The 16,787-nt window shown below is 49.3% G+C and overlaps 1 protein-coding gene across 2 annotated transcripts in view; it reads left to right on the top strand.

Moving 5' to 3' along the window:
• Positions 1-4,588: 4,588 nt before the first annotated feature.
• Znf395 (zinc finger protein 395) overlaps positions 4,589-16,787 on the top strand; it is a 39,863-nt gene continuing 27,664 nt past the window's right edge. Inside the window, exons 1-2 of one of the 2 annotated variants that reach the window (XM_042699840.1) lie at positions 4,622-4,644; positions 5,308-5,361. The gene's annotated coding sequence lies outside the window, so the exon portion shown is untranslated. Of the gene's footprint in view, positions 4,645-5,307; positions 5,362-16,787 lie in introns of both variants that reach the window. The other variant, XM_042699841.1, reaches the window with a different exon arrangement.

Here is a 16,787-nt window from a genome sequence, read left to right as displayed (position 1 = left end):
TAGCTACTCAGGAGGTTGAGATCTGAGGATTGTGGTTCAAAGCAGGCCTACACAGGTGTTCAACTCAGTGCTCAGGCCCCTGAGTTCAAGCTTAGTACTAGCATACATGCACACATACACACATACCCCCACAGAAATGTAGGGGAGCCTTTGAAGAGTCTGAAGTAGAAGAAAGAGGCTAGAGTGGGTTAGAGGAAGGTGGGCCTAGAAGCAGTTGGGAGGTTGCAGTTAGGGAGGATGGCGATCTCAGATTTGAAGTGTCACCAAACATGACATAAGCATTTAGGAAATGAGGCGGGGGAGAGGTCTTGAATCTGCTTACCTTAACCTCAGCTAATGGGAGATACTTTGTAAAGAGCTAATTGCTTTGATAGAAGTAAGGTACAAGATGCCATTTTTTGGCCATCAATCTTGGGGCTTGAACTTAGAGGCTGGGTACTGTACTTGAGCTCTTTTCTCAAGGCTAGCGCTCTACCACTTTGAGCCACAGCTCTACTTCCAGTTTTCTGAGTTTTCTGGTGGTTATTTGGAGAGAAAACTCTCATGAACTTTCCTGACTGGGTTGGCGTTGAACCCTGATCCTCAGATCTCAGCCTTTTGAGTAGCTAGGATTATAGGTGTGAGCCACTAGCACCCAGCTCCAACTTTTTTGTGTGTGCCAGTCCTGGGATTTGAGCTTAGGACCTGATGCTATCTTGAGTTTTTTTTTTTGGGTCTGGTCGTGGGCCTGAACTCTGGGCCTGGGAGCTGTCCCTCAGCTCTTTAGCTCAAGGCTAGCGCTCTACCACTTGAGCCACAGCGCCACTTCCGGCTTTTTTTTTCTTTTTGCTTATGTGGTGCTGAGGAATGGAACCCAGGGCCTCAGGCATGCAAGGCAAGCGCTCTACCACTGAGCCACCTTCCCAGCCCCTATCGAGTTTTTTTATGCCCAAGGCTGATGGTACTCTACCACTTGGGCCATATTCCCATTTCTGGCTTTTCGCTGGTTAATTGAAGATAATTGTCTCACTGGCTTTTCTGCCTGGCTGGCTTCAAATGGAGAGCCACAGTAGTGATGGTCTTTAAGTGAATCAGGATCCTTGTACAATGTGTGCTGTCCAGTGTGTCCAGGACAGAGTCCAGCACCTGGGAAGGTACAGTGTGTGTGTGTGTGTGTGTGTGTGTGTGTGCTTGGTTGGGGCTGGATGTTTGTGATGGGATGTTTTGTCTGAGTTGGTGTTAATGTGTTGAACTCTGGAATGCGTACTGTGCAAGTATCTACCTGCTGTAAAAAAAGATTGGCATCTAGCATGTGCTTGGAGAAAGCATGTGCCTTTGCACAGCCTGCCTTTAAGATGTCTCAAACAGCTTACACCATGAGTTCTGCTTATATTTAGAGTATTCACAACAGGTCCTCCCACTTGTCAAATGGTTGAAACTTTTAACCCAGATGCCCCTTGGGAGAAGATGGATCAAGATAATGTGGTATGTATACACAGTGGAATTCTGTGCTTTCATCAGAAAGAATGATACTGTACCATTCGTAAGGAAATGAGAAAAAAGTATGTTAAGTGAAGTAAAGCCAGACTGAAAAAAGGTTGCATTTGTTGTAACTAGAATGTACCTGTAAATCTGCAAGCAACTATACTGTACAGTTAAAAAAAAATACACATGGACATGATAAATTACAAAGGACTCTAGACATTCACACAGTGAGACCAAAGGAGGATATTCTTAGGAGAGGATCACAAAGGCTCAATAGCTATGTGCCTATGATCATATTAAAATGATGTTTATTGAAATTAATCAAGAAATGGAGACAGGAGGGTTTTTTTTTGTTTGTTTTGGTTGGTCATGGGGCTTGAACTCTGGGTCTGGGCACTGTCCTTGAGCTCTTCAGCTCAAGGCTAGTGTTCTACCACTTGAGCCACAGTGCCACTTCTGGTTTTCTAGTGGTTTATTGGAGATAAGAGTCTCACAGACTTTTCCTGCCTGGGCTGGCTTTGAACCACAATCCTCAGATCTCAGCCTCCTGAGTAGCTAGGATGACAGGCGTGAGCCACTGGCATCCGGCTAAGAGTTTTGTTTTTGTTTGTTTTTTGTTATTTTGCTTTTTTTCCTCCTTTGTTGCTGCTTTTGTTTTCTGTACCTTTTGTATTGTATATAAGTTTATTGCTTTGGGGATCTTAAGGGGAAACACAGAAATGATGGGACAAAGGGTGATACTCACTAGTCACTACATTGAAAATGAAACGCACAACTCGTGTGGGGAAGGGTTGGGAGGGAAAAAACAAGGAGAAAATGAGAAGGGGCGACACTGTCCAAAAAGAAATGTGCTCTTTACCTGACTTAGGTAACTGTAACCCCTCTGTACATCACCTTTACAATAACACTAATAAAGAATACACAAGTCTATGAATTAGATGTTTGAGAAAAAATACTTTCACAGCCAGCTATCAATGGTCTTTTACAAAATCTAGTTTAATCTAGCTGTTCAGGAAATTTATAGACTTGCTGGGACCCTATTTTGTGTAAGAAACTTTCCCTAACCATTTCATTTTGTTCAATAAACATTTCCTGAATAGCTCAGTACCACAGGCAAGCCCTGGGCTCCACTGCAGGGACCATTTCCCTTTCCTTGGAACCACCTTAGTCTCAGGGCAGCAATTAAAGTATAATTACATGTTGTCTTGTATTGTTCCATAATTGCTGTGTGCACACTAATCTACTTCCAAAGAGAAAGGGACTCTAGTGTGAGCTGCAGGGTGAGTGAGGGATAATCCTAGGTGAGTAGCCGGTAGGCCTGGAGGATAAATGAGAACAATACAAAGCTAAGCGTGTGTTCTATTTGTTTCTCTGATAACAAAATGTAAGATTACAATCTTCTTCTTGTGAAGGGAAGGCTTTGCATCTTAAAGCAATTGCTGTTGTCCCTTACAAGGTCTTGTTCCAAATGCAAAACAGAACTGTTTCCAGAGGTTGTGAGTTAAGATAGAGACCGGACTTTCCAACAATAAGCATACTAGGTAACTTTTGAGAGGAGGTAAGTTACTTTCAGAGGCTGTCTCGGGCATTGCAGGATGGTGAACAGAAGGCTACCTGGTTTCTGGCAACCTAGATGCCCCTAGAAATGTCCTCCCTGCTGGTTGTGACAATCAAACATGTCCAAGTGTCCCCTGGTGCACAAAAGTCACCTATCCATTCTCCAGTTGAGAACCAGCCTTTTAGCTAAACTGGGGTTCTGGTTCTGTTTTGTCTTTTCCTTTTTTCTTTTGTGCCAGTACTGGCGCTTGGACTCAGAAGCCTGGTGTTCCTGCTTAGCTTTTCACATTCAAGGCTGGCACTCTGCCACTTGAGCCACACCTCCACTACCAGATTTTTGCTAGTTAATTGGACACGAGAGTTTCACGGATTTTTTTTTTCTGCCCAGGTTGCCTTTGAATTGTGATCTTCAGATCTCTCTAAGAAGTTAGGATCACGGTTAGGATTACTTAATAAATGGCAGGAAGTGAGGTAGGGAGGGAAACACTTATTTCTCCTTATTTGCTGTGAGCTGGGCACTACTTCTGCGCTGCTTGCTTTCATCTGACAGATAAAGAAATGCTCAGAGTTGGAGAACGTGCCGAAGATCACCGAGTTAGGCCAAGCAGTGAAGTGAGGATCACAGGCGGAGACTGCAGCCTGCTCCAGCCCCCCCCCCCCCTCCCGTCCTGTGGACTGCCAGGCACACACCACGGCAGGAGGGCTGGGAACTCAGTCCGCTGGGCAAAGCGTGCTTGTCTACAGATGCAAGTACCCGCGGGCCTCCCGCCGCGGTGGCTCGGGCTTATCTAGGAAAAACAGAGCGCCATACCTGGAACCGCGGCCGTTCTCCCGGTTACGCACGGTCCCAGAGCCGGAGCTGGGCCCGAAGCCCCCGGCATTGTTTACCGAAGGGTTGCAGGCTAATCGTTAACTTTCTCCCATTCAATCCCAGAAACGGTAAACGCCCCCCCCCCCCCCCCGCCGGTCCCCACCGTCTCCGGGCCGCGCTCGGCGCTCCGCGCGGTCGAGCACCCACCCCCGCCGGGGCGCCCGGGCGGCGCGGGGGTCCCGGGGCGCGCTTTCCCGCCCGCGGGCGCGCTGGGCCCGGCGGGGAGGCCGGTGCCCGAGCCAGGCCTGGAAACAGCCGCCAGAAACTTTGGCCGGCGGTGCAGATTCGGGGCAAAGAGGAAAACAGAGCCCGGCTGGCGGGCCGGGTGCGGGGCCGCAGCGGCCCGCGCCGATTTGGGGGCGGGGGCGGGTCACAAGTGGGTCAGGTTCAAGTGCGCATGTGCGGCGGGGAGCCGCCGGGGCACTAATTGAGCGCCGACTGTGTACGGGAGGCCGGTGCGTGGACGCGGGCGTGCCGGGGGCGGGGCGGGGCGGCGCGGGCGGGGGGCGGCCCCCCGAGTCTCCCCGCTCGCCCGCCCGCCCGCGCGCTGCCTGGCGGGGATCGCTGGCTGCTCCTCCGCTCCCTTCCCGGGCGGGGAATCCGGGCCGGGTTGTGGCCGCGGCCGCGTACGTGAGCGCTGTGTCCCGGAGCGGGGAGGGCGGGCGGCCAGGTGGGCGCGAACTGCGCCTCGGCGGCCGGAGCGGAGCGGGGCCCGCGGGCCGCGCCAGGGGGCGGGCGGGCGAGCGGCCGAGGTGAGCTGCGCGGGGGCCCGGGGCGGGGGGCGGCGGGGCGGCCGGCCGGGAACTTCCCACGCTCCGCACGTCCGCGGGGCCGGGCCCGCAGCCCGGGGCGGGGGGGGGGGGGGAGGCCGGCGCGGCCCGGTGCCGCGGAGGGCGGGGCGCGGGGCGCTGCGGCGGGGCCCGGGGGCGGCGGCGGCCGGCGGCGGCACCGTGTTTACCTCCTCGCCGCCGGGCCTCGCGCCGGCCCCCTCCCAACTTTGAGCGGTGGGCGGTCGGCGGTGGCCTCCGGGAGGAAGACCGACCTGTGCACCGGGCAGCGCGCCTTTCCGGCCGGGCCGCGGGCGGCGACACGCCCTCCGCCGGGCCGCGGCCCTTCCCGCCCGCGGCGCAGGGGCCGCACGGGGGCCCCCGGCGGGCCTGGGGCTCGGCCCGGGCCGGCAGCTTCCCCGGCCGGGTCGCTGCCCTGCCTGGCAGTGCGGCCTCCGGGGAAGTTGGGGGCCGGGGCCCGGGGCGCTGGAGAAGCCCACGGACCGCGCGCCCCGCGGGGGCCCCGCCGCGGCCGCTCCCACCGCGGGCCAGGACTCCCCCCCCCCCCCCCCCCCCCCGCCCCGGGCGTGCGTTCTCCGTGCCAGGCCGCCGCGTCCAGCCTGGGCGGCCTCACTGCTCTCTCCACAGCCCTTTCCGGAAGGGTGTCACCGGGGCAGTCTGCTCCAGAGTGACGAGCAACAGGTATTGATTCTCTTTTGGGGGTGTATGTGTTCTTGTCTTGCTTTTTTGGGGGGGGGTACTGGGAATCGAACCCAGGACGTTGCACTTGCTTGGCAAGCGCTCTGCCACGGAGCTCCAGCCCAGCCCGGCAACAGGTATTGGAAGCCTCCTGACCCCCTTCCCCAGGGTCAGACCGAGGTTCCTGGTTTGGAGGAGCCTGAAATACAATACATCGGTCCCTGGGTGTCCTCAGCTCCAGGCCCGGCTCTCTGGGAGATGGTTAGAGGTACAGGAGAAAGTGAAAATCCTCAGCAAACCCAGGGAAAAGCCATTGGAGTGCTCAGGTTGAAATGAATGTGTTCTGATGGTCCAGTTGGCATACATGCTGCAGGATGGGGACGCAGCAGATTGACATTCGAGTTAAAAGGACTTAGGGGATTAGTTTCGAAGTAAGTTCTGTATGTGGAGAATAATCCACTGGCAAGACCCAAAGTCAGGAAAGAAGTAACAGGTGGGATGCAGAAAAGACCAGCAGTGGTTGTCCTCAGCAAGAAAGGGTACAAAAGTTCAAGGGAAGATTTCCTCCTGACCTACCACCTCAGGGAGGACACAGAAACAAAACCCCACACCGGCCACAGGGGAGGGGGGAGGGGGGGAGGGCGCTAGAGCTGCGTCCTTGGAGACCCTTGAGCTGCTCCACAAAGTAGGGTTGTACATGACGTGACTTTCCCTGAGGAGGAGGAGCTGCTTTTACTTGTCTTGGGATGTTTCCTGAACATAGAAGATAAAAATGGAGGTGTTGGAGGCTTGGGTCAGCTGGTAGAGCACTAATCAATGAGGAAGAGTGTCAGGTACTGAGTTCGAGTTCCAGTCTGGGACAAAGAAAAGAAGATAAAGATGGAGAGGAGCAATGGCAGAAATTGTGAAAGGCCTAGAAAGCCAGACTGAGAAATTGCGCTCTCTTCTCATGTGTTCTGAGAAGATCTGAGGACCAGTGAGTGATGTAAGGAGAATATGTGGAAAGGCTTTTGAAAGTAACGTTAGGAGCTAGACCCGTTAGCACACTGTGGCAGTTGTGGCATGCTCAGGGTTTAGACCCGGTTTAATTGGAAATGGAAAAGCTGTTGGGTCTTAGAAGTATTACTGTTGAAGCAATCTGCTAACAGGGGCAGGCTGAAGAAGACACCAAGGGAAATTAATTCTTTGTGGGAATTGATGGTTTGCCAGGACCTTGGACCTGCTGAAGTTGGTAACTGGAGAAATCGGAAATGTGTGTTTTGCAGAGAAGTAATTCACACTCAAGCTTGTAGATCTCTTGTTTGCCAAGATATCTGAGTGTAGGTGCTCCCCAGCAGTGGCAGCTCTGAGGTTGGTGGGAACACTAGGATATGGTGTTGGGGGGAAGAGTGGGCAGGGCACTGGGGGAAGTGTGGAGTCATCCTGGTCGTAAGACAGCAGAACGTGAGTGGGACTTAGGTCGACTACCAAGGTTTCTGTGTTTTGCCCTTCTGTGTTCACTCGACTTCACCTGGCTGTGACTGCGGAGTTGGAGGAGCAGCTCTAGGGAGTGGGCGCTCCAGGAAACTGGGATCATTTATCCTGTAAGCACGAGGGTGGGATGGAGGTTGGAGAGAAGTAGAGTGAGATGCCAAAGGTGTCAGTTGTTGGGTTTTGAAGTATGCCTGAACTTTTCTCTGCACCGCAGTCTGGATAGTCTGGGTGTCCCTTTCGTGGTAGGGGAGAGCGAGCGTCCAGATGACCTGAAGAAGGGAATTGGGGTGTAGGAATATTGCGTTTTCTAGAGCCAGTCCTTTCCAACTCAGTCCAGTTGTCCCAGGAGTTGGGAGACCAGCAGGGAGAAGGGAGCCAGGGCTGTTTCTTCTGAGCTTTGAATTCTGCTTTCTCGTTGCAAAGGCAATGTGGGGTGATTTGCCGAACAAATTCCCCAAGCCTCAACTTGCAACATCGGGGTTTGAAGGATGATTGCAGAAGGTTACTGAGTGAGCGGAGAATGTAATTATAGTTACCCAGCCTCCTGCTTCTCTGCCATGTAGGATCAGTGAGCTGGCAGAAGAGGGGGCCTGGGGGAAGGCTGATGGTGTGGGTCAGATTTCTTTTTCTTCATAGGGAATAGCTGACCATTTCTCCCCACCAAAAAAAAAAGAGAGAGAAAATGTGCATGGAGCAGGGCTTGAGTTCACTTACTCATTGTAGAGCAATGCTTTTGATACTGTTTGACCAGGACCTACATTAATAAGCCAGGCGCCGGTGACTCATGCCTATAATCCGAGCTACTCAGGATCTGAGGATCGTGGTTCAAAGCCAGCCCAGTGTTAGGAAAGTCCATGAGACTCTTATCTCCAATTAACCACCAGAAAACCAGAAGTGGTGCTGTGGCTCAAGTGGTAGAGCGCTAGTCTCGAGCTGAAGAGTTCAGGGACATCGCCCAGGCCCAGCGTTCAAGCCCCATGACCAATAAAATAAAATTTATATCATAATCTAGTACACATAATCTTATGTAAAAAATATGACTTCAGTTCATGATATACAACATCCCTTTGCTTGGTGCATGCTTCTGACTTAAATTCAATTACTTTTTACTTAAAAAAAAAATAAACAGTTTCTTGTAGTCTACTAAATGACCCAACTATTCTGTGTGTGTGTGTGCGCGCGTGTGTGCGCGCGCGCGCGCATCTATGCTCTGGTACTGGGGCTTGAACTCAGTGCCTGGTGCTCTCACTAGGCCTTCTTGCTTGAGGCTAGCTCTCTACCACTGGAGCCACACCTCCACATCTAGATTTTCTTCGATGGTTAATTAGACATAAGTATCTCTCAGATTTATCTACCTGCGCTTGGTTTGAACTACAATCTCCTCAGTCTCTTGAGTAGGTAGGACTACTGTGTGGGCCACTGGTGTCTGGCCCAAACACTCTCTGATAGATCAAAACCCACAGTTTGAGAAGCATGGAGGATTTTCACATTCCGAATTAAAAAGCTGCTCCATGGAGAGCTATTCTTCTCAATGCCAAAGGAGAATGAAGTATAGAGAGATGGACGCGTGCAGTCTAGTTGGAGAGCTAACGTGCTCCTTGGATTAAGGAGCAAGGCAAAACAATTGAATGTTAAAATGACAAGGAAAGGGGTGGCAGGGAGTGAGGAGCAGTAACCCGTGCCCGTGTGGCTGCGGAAACCCTTTTGTGGTTCTGGAGATTGAATCCAAGGCCTTGTGCGTGGTTGACAAATACTCTACCTCGAGCCAAGATCCGAGGCCTTTTGTATTTCATTTTTTAAAAAAAATTATTTTTAAAAATTTTATTGCCTGGGTGATGTACAGAGGGGTTACAGTTACATAAGTAAGGTAGTGGGTACATTTTGTATTTCACTTTAAAAAATAAATTTATTTAAAAGCTACCTTTAGATAATTGTAAAACAATTTCAATTCAGCATGTTTGTTTATTTTGAGTGTAGGTCCTGGGACTTGAACTCAGGCACTAGGTGCTGTTTCTGAGCTTTTGTGCTTAAGGCCAATGCTCTACCACTTGAGCCACAGCTTCACTTCTGGATTTTTTTTTGGTCCTTAATTGGAGATAATAGTCTCAAGGATTCCCTGGCTTGCTTGGAACCACGATCTTCAGATCTCAGCCTCCTGAGTAGCTAGGATTATGGGCATGAGCCACCAGGGCCTCAATGTGTTGGTTTATAAGTACAATGCATCCTGGCCAGTGTTACCTCTTCCATCCTTCTCCCCCACTATTCAAGTTCCTAGTTCCATTTTTACACATGCACATTGTATTTACCAATATAGTTCCTGTCGTCGTTCATTTGGCCCTCTCCTGTAGACAAGACAGTGTTTTAGCTTCCTGGTACTTACTTTGTTAAGCCCTCTGTTAATGAAAATCAACTTCGTGTATACCATACTTTAGTCAGTGTATTTTATGTTTGAGATAGGGTCTCAGTAACTTTGCTGGAAATGGCCTTGAACTCAAGATCCTCCTGCCTCAGCCTCCAGGTACCTGGGATTACGTGTATGCAACACCGTGCTGGCTTGGAAAAACTCTGGAATAAGAAACATCTGAGATGCTTTTTGTAGGGTGTGTGGTGGTGGGAAGTGGTGTCGTGGTGAGAGGTGGGTGTGGCTTGCTGATTGAGTGAGGCTAGAGGGAGACCTCGCTGTAGATGTGGCGCAGGGTTGTATGCAGTGAGGGGCTTGTAAGTAGGTGGCCAGCTGGTGTTATAGTTAGGACAACACCAAAGTTTTAACAAAGTTGGAAAAAAGATCCAGCAAGTGTCTGGGTTTGAGGTTCCTTCAGAGTCAGGTGTGGCGGGAGCGGGAGCTGCGGGAAGGCTGCGTGCTCCGCACAGGGATCGCCTCCGCCCTGGGCTTTGGGCTGCCTGTTGCCTCCATCTAGTTGCTTACCTTCTCTGCTGAGTCCTGCAGGCATTTAGCTTTGCCACCTCAGTGTTTAAAGCATACAATTTTATTATTACTACTAAGATGTTGTACCATTTCATGAGTCAGGTAATGAGTATTCCTCGTGGCCCCTCTTCCCCCCCAGGCCTGGGGCTTGAACTCAGGGCCTAGACATGGTCTCTGAGCGTCTTTTGCTCAAGACTAGCACTCTGCCACTTGAGCCACAGTGCCACTTCCAGCTTTTTCTGTTTATGTGGTATTGGGGAATTGAACCTAGGGTTTCATGCATTAGGGCTTCGTGCATGCTGGGCAAATGCGCTACCACTAAGCCACCTTTCCCAGCCCATGTGTTTCTTTTTTTTGGACATCACTCTTTCCATTGCTTCCCCTCTCCTCCCCTCCCTGCCCACAAGAGACAGTTAATAGTGAATGCTGAATACCACAGTTGCATGTTTGCAGCCTCAGGTGGTGTTTTTTGTTTTTGGTCGGTCATGGGGCTTGAACTCTGGTCCTGGGCGCTGTCCGTGAGTTCTTCAGCTCAAGGTGAGCGTTCCACCACTTGAGCCACAGCACCACTTCCGGTTTTCTGGTGGTTAATTGGAGATAAGCGTCTCATGGACTTTCCTGCCTAGGCTGTCTTTGAACCGTGATCCTCAGATCTCAGCCTCCTGAGTAGCTAGGATGACAGGCGTGAGCCACCAGCACCTGGCACAGCCTGTTTTTAAGGGATCTGAAGGTCAAGCCAAGGAGTTGGGGATGGCTGGCCCATCATGGGTTCTGGGTTCTGGCAGGAGAGTGACATGATAGAATTGGAGAAGTCAGCAGTGCATTCTGAGTGCTGGCTGGGACCGGAACCACTTTTACGATGACTGGAATGGTTTTCTTTAGAGAGAGCCTGACTTGCAGTCTGTGAGTGAGGTAGATTTCCAGGGATCCCCACTCCTCTGCTCTAGGTGCATCCCGCTTGTTAGGTGCTAGCTCCTCGCAGGGTTCTCTGAGGGTGCCGTCTAGGTACAGGTAATAACTAGGTGAGACGTGAGTCAGGCTGTCAAATGCCGCTTGACATTAGATTCTCGGGAGCTTTGGATCTGTGAGTCAGTACAAGGGAAGTGTGAGAAGGGCGGAGTCGTGTCTCGTTTCCTTACCCCTGCAGTGTCTCCAGCATCCAGACAGGTTCATGATGACCACACAATAGCTGTCCAAGCACAGCGGCGAATGGGAGTGATTCCAGAACACTGGGCCTGTGTGCAAGGCAGCTGGAGTCAGCTAAATCCGAGTCATCTTCAGCAGTGTGGTTTACCCGGAGAGGCCAGGGTTCTTTCCCAGGAAGCCACAGGCGAGTGGGACCCACCACTAGTCCTGCTTTCTACAGGCGGATATATTTCAGTTATTAAAATAATATTGCTGATGTAACATTAACAAACGTTAATATGGGTGTAGTGGCTCATGACTGTAATCCATGCTACTCAGGACATGAAATCAAAAGGATTGCTAATTGATGCCTGTTGGGCAAAAATAAAAAAGTTCATGAGAACCCATCTTAGCCAATAGCTGGATGGACTGGCATGTTCCTGTCATCCTAGCTATAACAGCAAGCTGACATCAGGGGGATCATAGTTCCAGTCTGGGTAAAAAGGTGAGGACTTTGCTCAAAAATAGCCAGAGCAAAAAGGCTGGCTGGAGGTATGGTTCAAGTGGTAGAGTGCCTGGTTAGCAAGTATACAGCCCTGAGTTTAAATTCCAGTATCACTCACCTGAACATGAAGTGCATGCTCTTAATCCCAGCACTTGGGTGGAGCACAGGAGGATCATAGCTTTGAGATCAGCCTGGATTATTCAGTGACTTCCAGGCTAGCCTGGGCTGCATAGATAGACCCTGTCTCAGAAAAAAGCTAAAGTGCATTTTGCTTAAAAATGTGACTATAGGGTGGCAGGAGAACTGGAAGTCAGACTCCTGGGAAAATGAATCCACACTGTTCTGTACGGTCGTTGGGTTACTAACTGGAGAATTCGGGCAGCAGCTATGGCTCCTTGTGGCTTCCGTGAAGTATGAACAGTGTCTCAGGATGTGATTCTCCATGTTCAGTCCTAAGTGGTAAAATCTGGACTGGGTGGCGTGGCTAACTTGATAATCACACAGAAAACAATTTATTATTGGCACTGAATCAGCCCCCTTTCAGGAAATGGGTCTGAAAGTAATGCCATAGTATTCCAGCCTGAGCTTTGAGCTGCTCCGTGGATGACTGTGGAAGGTATGTTGATGATAGAGGGAGGGATTGCTTATTTAACAGGTAGACCAAGACTCAGAAAAAGAAAAGAAAGAAAAATTCAGTAAGAAACAAGTATAAAGTCTGATTTAGTTTGGAAACTTTGAACCAAAATATATCATGTTTATACATTATAAGATAATTCCTTCGCTAGGGTTATCTCTGAGATCATATTCAAAATGTGAATGCTTTTTTTTTTTTTTGTTTGTTGTGGGGCTTGAACTCGGGGCCTGGGTGCTTCTCTCAGCTCTTCAGTTCAAGACTAACACTCTACCACTTGAGCCACAGCGCCACTTCTGGTTTTTCTGGTAGTTTATTGGAGATAAGAGTTTCATGGACTTTCCTGCCTGGGCTGGCTTTGAACTGCAATCCTCAGATCTCAGCCTCCTGAGTAGCTAGGATTACAGGCGTGAGCCGCTAGCGCCTGGCTACTATAAGAGACTTTTGAACAAAACAGGCAAAGATGGGGAAAAATTGGAAAAGCTGAAGTGGGCAGTAGCGTGGGCTGCAGGTATGGGGTGATTGAGTTCTGATCCATGTGTCTTTATTTTATTATTATTATTTTTGTTCCAGTCCTGGGACTTGAACTCAGGGCCTGGGTGCTGTCCTAGAGCTTTTTTGCCCAAGTGTAGCATGTTGATTGGAGATAAGAATCTCAGGGACTTTTCCTAATGACTTTGAACCCTGATCCTGAGGTCTCAGCTGTGTGAGTAGCTAGGAGTACAGGCTTGAGCCCTTGGTGCCCAGGTTTGATATGTCTTTATAAGGGAATGGTACAACGTTAGCAATCATTTTCAAATCAGAGGGAAGAATGCTTGTGTTACAAGAGAAGGTGCAACTGAAATGTGAATGTAAATGTTATATTAAAAAAAAAGACCAGTGCACCTACAGAATAACTGTAAGGAAATGTATTCATAACACGAATATCAAAATACAGTGCTTCATTTTATTATTCGTCAGTGGGGAAAATAGTGCTACTTGGAAAACATTTTGCTGTTCACGGTCAGGTCAAACTAGGGTAGAAGATTCAATGGCCAGTGTTGAGTATCTGGGTTTCAAACACCGGGTTGGGCACTGGAATCACCAAGTAAGACTCAGCCCCTGACCTGAGGAGGCTTTGTGAGTTAGTGTGAGCTTTTAATAAACAATCAAATGAAGGAGTCACTTGATTGGCTTCAGGACCTGGTGGGTCCTAAGCCACTGCAGGAACCCTGTTGAATTCCCTCCTGGAGGAGATGGGCCGAGGCTGTCGCAGGCCTGACTGGAGGGTGCTCACCACATGGGCACAGTAGCGCCTTCGAAGTGTTTCAGCGGCTGTGTGGTGTAGGGAAGGAGGGTAGACACTCACTTTGTCCGCTGGGGTTGGAATTGGATCCATGGACAGGAGATGGTGTCTGTCCTCTCCTGATTGTGCAGCGGGTGGGCTGCCGGGCCTTGTTCAACACTGCGAGGGCCGCGCTCGGCTCTGCAGGGAAAGCGGTTCTCTGGTTGGCAGCCTGTCCCATGGTGGACAAGCCTGAGCTTCCCACTGTTGCAGGTGTGATCAGGCCTGCTATGCAGACAAGGGGAGGGGTGAACCTGATCTCCAAAGCCCTCCCAACAGTTCTCAGGGTAACAGAGAGGTCCCAGGTAACCTGGGCTACTGAGTAGTGAGACCCTGTCTCCACTCATCAACTAAGCAGCCAGCCAGCAACAAGCCAAAAAAAGGAGAGGGAGGGCCAGGTGCAGGTGGCTCACGCCTGTGATCCTAGCTGCTCAAGTGGCTGAGCTCCGAGAGCCTAGGCAGGAAGCTCTTACCTCCCCTTAAACACCCCTTCCCTCCCCTCCCCTCCCCCCCCCCTCCTGCAGCCAAAAAATCCAGAAGTGGAGCTCTGGCTTACATGGTAGAGTGCCAGCCTTGAGCAAAAGCTCAGGGACAGCGCCCAGACCCTGAGTTTAAACCCCAGGACTGGTACACACACACACTGGTTATTTAGACCTAAAATTGAAAAAAATCTTAGTGTACTAATTGGCGAGGGACCCAGGTGTCCTTTGTTTCCTTGGTTTTTCAGAAATGGGGTCTCAGTATGTATGGCTTCGAACTCTTTCTAGTCCTGCTTGGCTTCCCACTCCTGCCTCTGCTGACTCGCAAGTGCTGGGATTACAGGAGTGTGCCACCATGCCTAGATACTTATTTTTTCTAATAAAGCAAGATATAATAATGAATGGCAGGTCTAACTGTCTGTCTGTCTGTCACTCTGTCTTGCCCTCGAGTATTGGAAAGACATATGACTCTCAGTAAAAGCTACTACAGTTAGTGGTTAAGTGCAGGAGGAATTAAAAAGTTGCTATCCTGTTTCTGTATTTTTCTTCTTCTGAACATGAATTACTCTTAGTGTGCGGTTCTGAAATTCGTGTGTCCTCTATCCATTTTAGTCTTGTCTATTTTTATGGGGCCTGTCGCTATGGTATTGAGCGATCCTCAAATGTCCATAGGACAGGGTTCTCTGCGGTAGGGAGAAAAGCTGTTTTTGAGTGTGGCTTTCTTTCCTCTCTTTAAAAATTGAGGTATGGCTGGGAATGTGGCTAAGTGGTAGAGTGCTTCCCAGCATACATGAAGCCCTGGGTTCAATTCCCCAGTACCACATAACCAGAAAAAGCTGGAATTGGCACTGTAGCTGAAGTGGTAGAGTGGTAGCCTTGAACAAAAGAAGCTCAGAGACAGTGCCTAGGCCCTGAGCAAGCCCCAGGACTGGCAAAAAGACAAAAAAATTGAAATTTACATATATGTCTTAAGTGCAGTTCTGACAAAGGCTTGTGGGGACAAAGCATGTTTATTGCCCCTGTAATGCTCCTGTATCCTGCCCCAGCGGGAGGTAGCTTATTTTTTCCTAGTCACTTCTTTGTATTATAATACTGTGTGTGTATGAGGCAGTACTGGGATTGGAACTCAGGGCCTCCTGCTTTGTAGGCAAGTCGCTGCCACTGGAGCCCTGCTTCTAGCCTTTGTATGGTCAGCCATGTTTCAGGTAGGGTCTCTCAGTCCTACCCCCTCTGCATCCCATGTAGCTGGGTTTCCACCTCTCCCACATTGTTCTTTGTGCTAGAGTCTCACCAACATTTGCCTGGGCAGGCCTCAAATTGTGATCTTTCTATCTCCACTATATCTTCCTGTCACAAGCTCCCAAGTAGCTGGGACTTTAGAAATGACCCACTGTGCTGGGCTAATTAGGTGTTTCTAAGTAATCAATAAGTGGTGTTTTGAAGAGGTGTGTGTGTGTGTGTGTGTGTAATTAAAAATTTGTATCCAGGGCTAGGCTGTATATATGTAGCTCATTCATTGGTTATGAAATTGTCGCACACATGAGGCCCTAATTTCAATACCTACCATAGCAGTAAATAAACAACGATAAACTCAGTATTCTATGTGGTTAGGTGCTCCTAGTAAGTAAATGAAAATACATTATAGTATACATTATAGTATATATAGTATACATAGTATAGCATATATAGTATGTATTATAGTATATAGTACATATAATGTATATGTAAATATAGCATATGAGATATATGTATATAGTATATATTATAGTTTATAGTATATGTAGTATATGTTATAGTATGTAGTATACATTATAGTATATAGTGTATGTAATATATGTATATACAGTATGTTGTAGTGTATGATGTAGTGTGTTACTGTATATATAGTATCTATGATAGTATATGTGTCTAATAGGTGTTGAGGTTCTTTTCCTTGGGTCGAGGGATTCAGGTTGATACTAGAAACCCTGACTCCCAGATGGGAGTGTCAGAGGCTCAGGTCACTCAAGTGTAGGAAGCGTGACTGGTCATGAGCTGTGTCATTGGTATATGCGTGTGTGCCTGCCTGTGTGGCTGCCCTGGTGTTTTGGGCTGTACTGCTGGGTTTGACCTGGAATTATTTCTAGGATCTTCTTTAGGATTATGGGAAGTCCTCGCAACAAGCATTCTCTTTTTCTGTCTCTTCTTTGAGCTGCCATGTAAATTTAACAATCCACGAAGTTACAGAGTTGCACTTGAAAGATTGAAACAAGATCTGTGTTGCAAAACTGGCTGGAAGCAGATGGCTCAGCCTGCTGGACTGGAGGGGGAGGGGGAGGGGGGAGCAGGCCGAGCACAGGTCACTCCCCAAACTCATTATGAAATGTATTGACCAGGGTCTATTTTTCTTTAAGAAAAAAATAAATGAAACTTTCACTGCAGAAGTCATGCACAAACACAGTCTCTATAGGGGAAACAATATTGCAGACCCTGCAGAGCAAGCAAAAAATGTCTTGTGGACTAGTCCTAATTCCAGGCCTTTCCTGTCACTGCTGTCTGTGGATAGCAGTTAGCTACTGGACAGGGGTGAGCTGTTGGTGTCCTTCACAGTTTTGCAAGCTTGTGTTTCCACCTAGGTGGCACAGAAAGCCATGCGCACTGCCCCGCATGCACGGCCATCTCACGAGGGTGTCTCCTCAGCATGCAGGCCGTCTTGGTCTGGTTTAATTCCTGCCCTCTCGCCCTTGGAATCCGAAGGCTGAGACTAGATTTCAGGGTTCCCTAATTGGCACTGTAAGTCACTTCCTCTCTTTTTGTTACTAGCTGTTGGAGGAAACATTGTTGCTGCTCTTCTGGATTTTTCTCTGGAGAAGTAGGTGGACTGGTGCTTTGATTGTGCATTTGGAGGAAAACACTATTGGGTCACCAATTCCTACGGGGTTACTGTAGGCTGTGTGTGTGTGTGTGTGTGTGATGTGTATGAGGGG

The sequence above is a fragment of the Dipodomys spectabilis genome, unplaced genomic scaffold, assembly GCF_019054845.1.
Source record: "Dipodomys spectabilis isolate Male_0828 unplaced genomic scaffold, ASM1905484v1 ptg000263l, whole genome shotgun sequence".
Taxonomy (NCBI): domain Eukaryota; kingdom Metazoa; phylum Chordata; class Mammalia; order Rodentia; family Heteromyidae; genus Dipodomys; species Dipodomys spectabilis.
The sequence above is the reverse complement of the archived record's forward strand: the minus strand, read 5'-3'. Positions and strand labels throughout refer to the sequence as shown.